Source organism: Numida meleagris, chromosome 2, assembly GCF_002078875.1.
Source record: "Numida meleagris isolate 19003 breed g44 Domestic line chromosome 2, NumMel1.0, whole genome shotgun sequence".
NCBI classification, from domain to species: Eukaryota; Metazoa; Chordata; class Aves; order Galliformes; family Numididae; genus Numida; species Numida meleagris.
The window spans coordinates 111092176-111103328 of record NC_034410.1 but is presented as its reverse complement, the minus strand read 5'-3'; positions in this window follow the sequence as shown (position 1 = coordinate 111103328).

Genomic DNA, 11153 nt, shown 5'->3' with positions numbered 1-11153 from the left:
ATGCTGTGTTAACAAACGTTCATAACTCTTGGAATTCCAAGCCCAGTACAGTTGTGTTTTATGCAGGCCTATTTCTCTATGAATACAAGTTTAAACTATAGGATTAGTTGAGTACTTACTTGCAAACTGCAAATTCTGAATTTAAATACTTCGAGTGATGGCTATGCCTCAGTTCCTTGTCAAAAAAAAATGATAATGTCATTTTTTTTCAGGTCATTTTCCATTCTCTTATACATGAATTACTGAAATTGCAAACTGCGTTGCAATGATTGTGTTTTATTGAGCAGGTGCAGATTGTCTCCTAAAGGGGTATGCATGACTGGGGAAGCACTTCTGTGTACTGCTGTAATATAAATTACAAATTAATTACAATTTTTAATTAATTAATAAAAAGCAACATGTTAGAGTAACAAGATTTTTGAAGATAAGTAAAATATGTCTTGGACCTCTTGGAACTAAACTCCAATTCATACAGCTATGTGGTACATATTTAAGGATCTTATGACTTTTTAATGACTTTCCTAGAAGGCTCTAAGTACACAACAAACCTGAAGACCTACCTCCTACACTAATTGTCAAGGACGCCATCAACATTTGCTTTAACAGTATGGTAAAGCCTACTTCTCTGCAAAATCTCATAAGCCAGAAACTTAATCAAAGCAAGGGTAGTAAACAAATGCTTATTATTTTAATTCAGTTAGAAAAGTCTCAAAATCCACTGATTGATAGAGTGTTTAGATGTCCTTATGCCGAAATAAATTGTTGTTGGAAATTTTGCTGTATGTCCCTGCATTTATTTCTGTTAAAAATAGTTTCCATGCAAATCTTGAAAACAAATTAAAATCCAGGACAGATTCAATAAGCAATTTAATTACCAATGTTCTGTTCAACTAATTGTCTTACGGAGACAACATGCTTGGTAAAAGGAGACTGCAAACAAATAAATGAGCACACAAATAGCAGAGTACATACATTCAACCAAATCAGCACCTTGCCTAGACTTTTGGCAGTTAATTCATAATTTACTCAGAATGGATCCCTTTGCAAAAGCTGAGAACTGGAATTACGCATGAAACATTACCAAAAAATTAGATAGGGAATTATTTGTTTTTAATGGATATTTCTGAAATATTTGCGATACGATGTCTTCTAGAACAGACAAGAAGGAGAAGATGAAAACACAGGAGATTGCCTGGAAACAGGATTTTTTACATTTAGTTCCCTTTGCACAGTGTCTGAAATAGGATGTGAAGCACCTGAACATAGCATGTCCCTGGACATTTCCGGACAGAGTCTTGTGGACCCAGAACTGGTTTGAGCAGAAAAACAGGAAAAGAGAGTGCTCTAGAGTTAAGATATCTTTCCTGAGCTACTCTGAGTTTGACAAAATAGAGAGTTTGACAAAACCTGTTTGAGGGAGTTAGCAGATGGGAGCCTATCAGCCATCACTGCAACTGTTTGACCTAATTCTGCCATCAGATGAAAGAACCAAACAAAAGAATAAACTTCCTCTGAGATCACTACATTGAAAGCACCAGAGGGAGATGATGGATACAGACAGAGAATAGGAGCCCTGATAAGGCTAGGAGGACCTGCATGACAGAGAAGAGATCCTTCAACATTTTTTACAACATGAAAAGTGTTGATTTCTTAAGAGTAAAATCTCCGGAAAAGGACTTGTCAGTAGCCAATTTTCTGCTTGGTAAAAAAGCTTGGGAAAAGTTTGAAATTGTCAAAATATCCCATCTGAATTATTTATAAAGAAAGAAAAAAGTTGTAAAAAAGCAAGCTTTAATTCACACTTTAGACAACTCAAAGAAGAAAGAAAAAACACAGAAATCCAAATTTTATTTTTTTTTCAGCACACACAAAAATATTTTCACTGACATGCCCCAGTAGAGTGGGATTTCTATTGTCTTCATTCCCCAGAAATATTGAGCATTCCTCTTTCTTTTATCCCTAATGAGATTGGAAAAACATTTGGCCTCATGAATTCTCACAGGATCAGAAAATTATTTGTCCTAGAAATCTGCAGATTAGAAGACAGGCAGGCTGAGGATGCTCTGTGAGGAGGCAGTGATATTTTTCAGTGTCAGAGTTTATTTGTAACAAGGCAGTAGATACGGTAACAGTTGTATTTATTGGGCTTTCAGGCAGAGAGAGAGATGTAGATAGATACAGGTAGTTATCACATTATTTTCCAACTTTTACAAAAATGGGATAAATTTTATACAGCTTTCTTTACAAATAGCACAGAGAAAGCATGGTTCATACCCTGAAGAATTGGGACATTCATTTCATAACACACTGAACAGGAAATTTTACATAAAGTAGCTCCAAGAGTTCAGTCTCAAAGCAGCCTTGAGTGGTTTTGTTTGCTTGTTTGCACGTATTATTGGAAAGAAGGTTTTCATCATCATCTTCTTTCTTAGGCTGGCAGTCACTGACAAAGCTTCACAGAAGGGTTTGTTAGGAGGGATTTGCCTCACGGGAATGCAAGCTGATAAGAAAACAAGGGAAGGAGTGCAAACAGGGTCGAACAGCCCTAATCCCTCAGTTCTAAGACTACAACAGAACTGAAACAAGTTATTTTTCTAGGGAGAGGAGAGGAGAGAAGGCAGGACAGTAGGCACACTGCATAGGTACTAACAGAAAATGCTACTTGGGAATGAGAAAGCTATTTTTATTCTTCTGCTCCTCCCCCACTAGTTACTGGAGTGGCTTTTCATGCAACTGTTTTCTTGAACTATAAAATCCCTTACTCTTCTTATCCCCAAGAACATCATTTAATCAGCTCTTTACTGCAACAAACACATACGTCCCTTCAATGTAATTCAGACCGATATTTTGTAATCCAAAACACACCAGAAATAATGCTTTCTGCACCCCTGCATTCAGGAGTCATTTTTTTTTGTAATTATGAAGAAACACTGAAGGAAACAAATCGAAAAATGTAATCATTTTGCTGCCCATGGAGAATACACATGGACAGTATCCTGACAGCACAACAGTGTTACTAATTTTAATGATCCGATGTTAAAATTAAACGTTGGATTAAAATTAAAATGTTAACGATGGAGCCCTTTGAGATTGGGCTCCATCTCACTGCACCCAACTGTAAGAGAGATATCTAAGAAAATCACCTATTACTTGTCACTTCAGAGCAACAGCAGTGAGCAGCATGTACTGGGCTACTGGTATCTCTCTGACAACCTCCCAGACTACACAAATTGGTGAGCACTGTATTAATTCAGTCTGTCATCAGCTCTCCTTTCTACCACTGTAATACAAAAAGATAAAGTACCTGCGATCTCTTGCAGGAAGACACTACTCTGAGAGAGATCTCTCTAGGTAGATGGGGTTCCAGTTTTGTGGACACCCAGATAGGTGGGTAATGGCAGCACACCAGGACTGTCCCATAAGCTAACCTGACAGCCACCTGGAAAAGAGAGGGTGGTTCAACTGTATTCTGGTTGTGTATTGTACACAGGGTGAGTAGCCAGGGGAGGTTCAGGTTGGATATTGGGAAAAGTTTCTTCTCCAAAAGAGTGATGAGGCACTGGAACAGCCTGCCTGAGGAGGTGGTGGAGTCACTGGCCCTGGAAGTGCTCAAGAAACAGGTAGATGTGGCACTGAGGGACATGATTTAGTGAGCATTGTGGAGATGGACTGAGTGTTGGAGTAGATTATTTTAGTGGTCTTTCCAGCGTTAATGATTCTATGATTCTGTGATTCTATGTTGCAAGATATTCAGTCTACCTTGTACGCTGATATGCAGTAATTGATAGACACTGTGGCATGAATGTGGGAGGCTCCAGTAAGACCAAGCCTTTGTACCAAGGCAGGAAGGCTTGTGCTGGCATGGGGATACAGCTCAAAACCACATCAGGACTTCTGTAAAGGCATGGGAAAAAGTGACTGCACACTTCATCTCCCAGCTATTACATGTTTTCTCAAGATCACTTGCTACTCAGTTTTCTCACTCCAGCTTGTTCTCTCCAGAGCGCTACAGAATACATCCTCTGTCCCTCAGTTTACGTGCTTCAGGATCCATTTTCATAGTGTTATTTTTTTTTTTCTGTTTGTTAAGAAATACAATTCACAGGAAAAAGAAATCCATTTAAATAATAAAGGTTCCAAGATTGGGCCAGAATGTTTGTTTCTGACTAGGGGATGGTTAAGCACAGAGCACTGCAAACATGGTTGTCAACAGACCATCATGGACTCATGGTTAGCTCATGCCAAAGAAGCACAAAATTAACATTAAGCTAGAAAAAGGCTTCTTTTCTCAGGTTATTTCATATCCACATATTTGTTCATCACTATGCAATGCAAAGTAACGGGATGACTAGCATTTGAGGAAAAATACACTATTTTCAGATCAGATACCAGCTGTCAAGTTAGATAGAGAATACTGCATCAGGAATTTTACAGCCCAGTTCACAAAAATTTTATGTGTCTATAATTCACATTTTTGTGTGAAATAGTTGCTTGAATATGCCATGCACGGTGTGCCCAATAAGTACACGCATAAAGACCAGTCAAGGATTGTCTTGGGTCAAAGAATTGTCAAACGCTTTCTAAAAAGCAGAAATAAATGATAGCAAAATGCCCCTTATTGCACTGGTGAAAGTCTGTATGAAAGTTATTAAATGGAATTTAAATAGATTTCTCTTATATACTAAAAAAAAAAACAAACATACATGCATACATACTTTTTTTTTCTTATTCTATATATTTTTTTTTCATTAAGTGAAATGGAACAACTGACAGAAAGGTTAATCAGTTTTCAGAGTCCCAGGTTTTAGGACCAGATCTTTTGTTCCTCCCATATTGTCTCTGGCACTTTTCAGGTCAAAGACTCTCACATAACAAGCTTCTCCATTAAGCTCCAGATACAATCTAAACTCTGTGACAATATTTAAGAAGTTGTTTAAGGAAGTACTTAGTTATTTCTTAGTCAAACTGATAAAAAAGCATTTGGCCAAAACCAACTATGCCAACCTCAGAGAACCTCTGTTGCTTTCCATTATTTCTTTGTGTGTATGAAAAGACATTCACATTATAATATACAAGTTTGCAACAGGCTCTGATCCAGGAAATTATATATTCCTTCCAGTGCCCTCTGATGAGTCTTTGAATTTAGATCACAAATAGGTTGAACTCAAAATTATAAATACATTCTGATGCAGTAGGCAGGAAGTAAATTAATAATAAAGGTTTTACGCTGAATGTGATCTTTTTGCTATAGCTATAGCATGCACTCACAGCTACAGCAAAAATGCTGTATCAACCTATTTTTTTTTCATTTGCAACTGAATAGTATTAACCTCATCTGAAAAATAATGGTTCTAACAAAACTGACTGTAGCGCAAGCAGTCAGCATTTTCAAGTCAAGAGTTCCCAAAAGCACCCTATTTTGGAGGTTGTGTTTGTAGAATAAGAAGAAAAAAGCAGAGATATCTTCTGAATTCTGATAGAGGCAGAGATAACAGATCAGCCAGCTCAGCCTCACTGAAGATAGAACTCTAAACCTGCATTCAACTAAACTTGAAATTGGCATCTCAAAAGGCCAGCCAGCATCTTAGATTTCAATATGCCTATGTGTATTTTAATTTCAGTCACTCCAATTAGCAAATACTGGCTTGCTAGACTCTGTTCAGTCTCCATGTCACTGCCATGGGCCAACCTTTGTCCCATGAAGCTTTCTTTTCACCCAACACCCTTGCATTTTCAATTAGTTGCTCAGAAAAATCTACCTGCCCTTCAAACCTCAAATATGCAATTCAGAAACATGAGCACAACTAGAGGAATGTTCACAGAATCATAGAAAAGGACCTCAAAGATCATCGAGTTTCAACCCCCCTGCTTTGTACAAGGTTGCCAACCACTAGACCAGGCCGCCCAGAGCCACATCCATCCTGGCCTTGAATGCCTCCAGGGATGGGGCATCCACAACCTCCTAGGGCAACCTGTTCCAGTGCGTCACCATCCTCTGAGTGAAAAGCTTCCTCCTAATATCTAACCTAAATTTCCCCTGTCTCTGTTTAAAACCGTTCCTCCTTGTCCTATCACTATCCACCCATGTAAACAGTCGTACCCCCTCCTGTTTATACGTTCCCTTCAAGTACCGGAAGGCCACAGTGAGGTCTCCCTTGAGCCTTCTCTTCTCCAGGCTGAAGAAGCCCAGTTCCCTCAATCTTTCTTCATAGGAGAGATACTCCAGCCCTCTGATCATCTTAGTGGCCCTCCTCTGGACCATTCCAAGAGCAATGTTGACAGAAGAAAAAAAGAAAACATATTTTTTGAAAAATAAAGGATACACTGTTTATTTTAATATTAAGATTGTAACCCATAATTAACTTCTTTTGCCTCATTTTTTTAAACTGGATTATCTACAGATGACAAAAGTAAGATAACTGGTAGTGTGCTAACTTATTCTTGATAGAGATAACTTCTGCAGTCACGGCCACAATAGTGGCAGCTTTGTGTTCAGATCTGCTGAGCGCTGAGAACTGTGGGTCCAGTCCAGCAAAACTTGTACACTGGAAGAAGAGGCCCTCTGACTTACCTTAGAGCATGCGTGTGTTTAATGTGCTTTCCTGGAGAGCAGTCACAGTACTTAGCATCTTACAGGAGTAGCATGCTCTTCTCTTCAGGAAGAGCACGATAGAATCCTCTTAATGTGAATCTTAATATTAGCCAGTGTCAAATCAGAGTAGCCCCACTGATGTGAACAGAGCTCTCCTGGTTTTATTACCAGCTGCAAGACTGGATCATTGCATCAGTCCACTTGATGCTAAAAGTCTACCCAACTCCAAGCTCAGTTAATTGAATGCAGAATACTCAATGCATTTTCTCTTGCCTTTTTCCTTTTTCTCTTTTCTTCTTGGCAAAATGCCCTTATTATTTTGCATCCTAAAGCATTACAGCCTATTAAGGAAAGCAAATGGAGGAGGAGATGGAAAAGGAGTTTGTTTGTACTTCACTCTCCATTGGCCCATTATGTTTAAATCTATTATGCAGTTTACCTGATGTTGTGTTCAGAGCAACTGAATGCTGAAGTTCTTTGCAGTACTGATAATTTCTTAATACAGTTTAAATTTAAACCCTTTATTAGTCCAGAGAAGGCTGATCACAAAATAATAGTAGCTCTGGGAGAGTAATTATTTCTGTTCCATTGTCTGGGATGTTAGAGCTTGCGATTAGTTACACTATACAGTACTTAACAGCTAACCAGCCTCACCATGGTTAACAATACATGAGATTTTCCCTGTCTCTGCAGCACTCCAAGTACTCCTGAAATGTTGGCTCTGTCTTTAATCTTGTTATTCACAAATACCTCCAATTTTCTGGGGTGTGTGTGAAAACTACTGTACTGCCAGCAGCTTAGAACACCATGCGGCAGGCTCTGCTGGGAAGAGATCTCTGTAAAATGGATGCATGAAGCCGTGGGTTGTAAGCCATTAAGCTTTCTCAGTACGCTTCTAATGAGCTTATGATAGCCTCGCAAAATGACTGTTTTTACTGCAGCCTAGTAAATTACAGTATGTACAAATTAAATCAGTGGGACCCAATGCAAGCTGTTCCTCATCAGGTTCAACACTTCTTTTAAGAAGTGAAAAATTATGACATACTGGAATAGCTATATGTTTCAGTCCTGTCATATGCTGGAAGTGTAGTGTACTTAGCTAATTTCTACAATTATCTGCATAACACTTTTCATTGTGTCCCACAGAAACCAAGTACTTCCTCTTGCACTGCTCCTCTGTGCAGCTACGCGTTTTAAAATCAGTTGTAATGCGACTGAATAAATTTGTCTCAGCTGTTAAAAGTTAAATGCCAACAAAATAGCTAGATGAGGTCTTGATCCTTCTCCCACAGAGGCCAGTGGCAAAATCCCAACTGATTTTTTGATCACTTGTAACCTTCTGTATTACATTAAAACTACTTTCATATATTATCCCCTTGGCAGTCATAAGGCATCATTAAAAATGTCCATAGATGTTATTGCCATATCTTCATATATTGCCTAAATTCTTTTCTTACACCAATTTTATTCTGGTGAGGCCTGAATGGATTAGCTCCTGGTGTTTATCACTCAAAGTGACACCACTATGAAAGAAAACTTTTGAGGAGTCGGTGTATGTATTAAATGAAAACATGGCTCTGTGTCTCTATATCTTCCTCTGGCTGTCTTCCCATGTTTCTTTTACTACTGTGGCATATGAACAACATTAATTACAGTTTGCTCAACAGCATGTACTTTTTAAAAATTGCTACTACCTTAAGCACCACTGGAACTGGAACTGACTTGGCTTAGCAGAACACAGTAGAGCCACACAATGTATGTTGCTTGAATTTAGCTTTGTGTTTTGTTTTGTTTTTTAAAACTGAGCGGGCTATATGGCAGCAGTATGTAAATTCCTTAGAAAGTGTCTTACGGTAAGCGGTGATATTAATACTCTATGAACATGATATGCATTTGTTCAGCTTGCACAGAAAGCATTTTGCAAGAAAGCTTTTACTACAGAGGCTGGGTAATAGTCAACAAAGGTCCTGAAGGAGGTGGTGCAGTGCAGACATGCTGGTGGTTCAGAGAGTCTTTCCAAATGGTGACCCTCAGAAGCATGTCCCGGGCCCGGGGGCTGGGACTGTGCTTCAGTTTGGTCTCATGCAGGCAGGATCGTTCTTCTTTACAACACCATGCTCTGGCTTCCAATGGAGGAAATTGGGTGCCTCAGGCAGGAAGGAGAGCTGACAAGTTTGTGTGGGAGCCAGGGGTGGTAAATGGCTGAGGAACAAGAATTCACTCTAGATGTGTTTACTGCAGGACCGTATAACATACAGGTTCTTACTTTCTTTTTGACTGATCACGTAGAAAAGAGTGGGATATATAAAAACGTCACTACTCTGATTTGGCAACTTTTCATACCATCTCTGTTCTGGTTCTACTGATTCTACTGTAGAAATAAACACAGTGATAAAAAAGAAAGATCATTGCATTTCATTACTGAGTTGGAGGTTTGGTTTCTTTATAATTCAAAGTAAAGCCCACGTTTTGAGAGCTTTCGGGCTGAGGAAATGAGATCCTAATGCTGAGACTTCCATCCAAGTCACCTCTTGGCACTCTCAGCTCTGCTGCAGTTTAGCTGGTTGACTACACATGAGCAGAGTACAAGGAAACTAGGTGAATTTCTAATGGAAACTTCATCGTCAGGAAGCATGCTGAAGGCGTCTGGATTCTGACTGAAGGTTTTCTGACTTGAAGGTTTTCAAAATCAGCCAATATCTCCAAAGCAAAAAGTTTTAAGGGAATTGATGACCATTTTGAATGATAGCATGAGGTGTTGAGATTGTGGAACAAGAGCAGCGTTAGCAACTTCAAGCATCTGACAAGCATTAACAGATCCCTTTATCTACCCAAAGTCATGAAATTTTGACGCTTATAAGTGGAACACTGTGCTTTGCCTTTTAGCTTTCAAGCCTTCTGCTTCCCATTTTTGAGCTTTACTTAAAATTTCCAGAGTTAGAACCTACCATTAAAAAGCTGAGATATTCACGTAATTTTCATATATTCAAGGAGGTACAACATCAAGAAAACAACAAAGGATATTTATCCTTAAATATCCCTAAGCCTGTCTGAAATGAAATAAAAAGCACATTGGAAAGAGAGAGCAACTATGCTGTGAATATTTGATTAAAGCAATACTGACTGCAGTGAAAGAGAAAGATGAAGAGAAAATGGCTGTTACTTTCTTTGCCATGTCACTGCTACACTCAAAATTAAAACATGTATGCAGAGCTGGAAAGGAAACAATTTAATTATGTAAACAAACAAAGAACAACAACAACCTCTACCTATTTCTAGAAGTATAAATCCTGAATTAATTAGTGAAATGAAGATTCATTTGAGGTGATTTTGTGAGTAGTTAGGAAAACTCAGCACAATATCACTTCCCTCTCCTATTGAAATTACAGCACATTTGAACAATTGTATTGCAGCTGGCAGCAGTATTAGGACAAGCCTTCTCACATCCACAGTATTAAGTCAGTGGAACATATTAGATTTGTGCCTTTTTCATTTGCATATTGATCTGAATACAAGTAATAATATTAGCATATCAACTACTGCATGCTTATTTTACGTATGGCAGCTGCTCCAAAATTAATGCTTCCTATTTTATTATGTTGGCCCGCTACATTTACATGCAGAAAACAAAGTAGTTTCTTTTCCTCCTTTTATTTATGTGCAGATCTATACCTCCACTACTGGGCTGTGTCTGCTACTAACTGAGCCCTGAGAGATCATTTCCACCACCACATATAATAGGATGTTATGTAGTAATGAATCAATAATTCAGACTTCCTTCTTTGCTTTCTTCCTTCCTTGCTTCCTTCCTTCCTCCCTTTCTCCCTCCATCCCTCCCTCCCTCCCTTCTTCCTTTCCTCCCTTTTTTCCTCTCTTCTTTCCTTCTTTCCTCTCTTCCTCCCATTCTCCCATATTTCTCTAAGGAGACCTGTTTTTAAACCTGGCATCATATACCATGCATATGTGAAACATCAGAGATGATTAGTACAGACAAGAGATCGGAAAACCATGAAGCACTTTTGAAACTCTGATAGGAAGTGACTCTTCCTGGCTGTTGATTTATTGATGCTGACAGCATTGTTTTTTTCTCATTTTTAAGAGGCTGAAAGTATCTTGGTGCTTTGAAAAATACTGAAGCCAAGTAAATAATAGAAAAAAATAACTCTGTAGGATTGAATATCCCTGCTCCTGAAAGAACTGCATGTATCACTTAAAAAAAGAAAAAGAAAAAAGAAATAAAGGAAAAAGAAAAAAGAAAAGGTTAAAAATGAAAGGCTTTCAGAGATGCTTCTTTAGAAGCATCCAATATAATTTTCAGATGCTTACAAAAATCCGGTCCAGAAGCTATTTTGTTTCTCTAGAACAAGAGCCAGTGTTATTCAACCACTGTCAAGTCAAGGTCTGGGAATAACACCATCTTTTCAAAAGCTGCCCTCCAATAGCCATCCACCAATAAACTGACTAATGAGAACATTTTACTTGAAAGTGTCTGCAGAAAGCTGAAGACATGGAGTAGTTATATTAAACATGAAAGTTATCTAATTGCCCCCCCCCCCCCCTT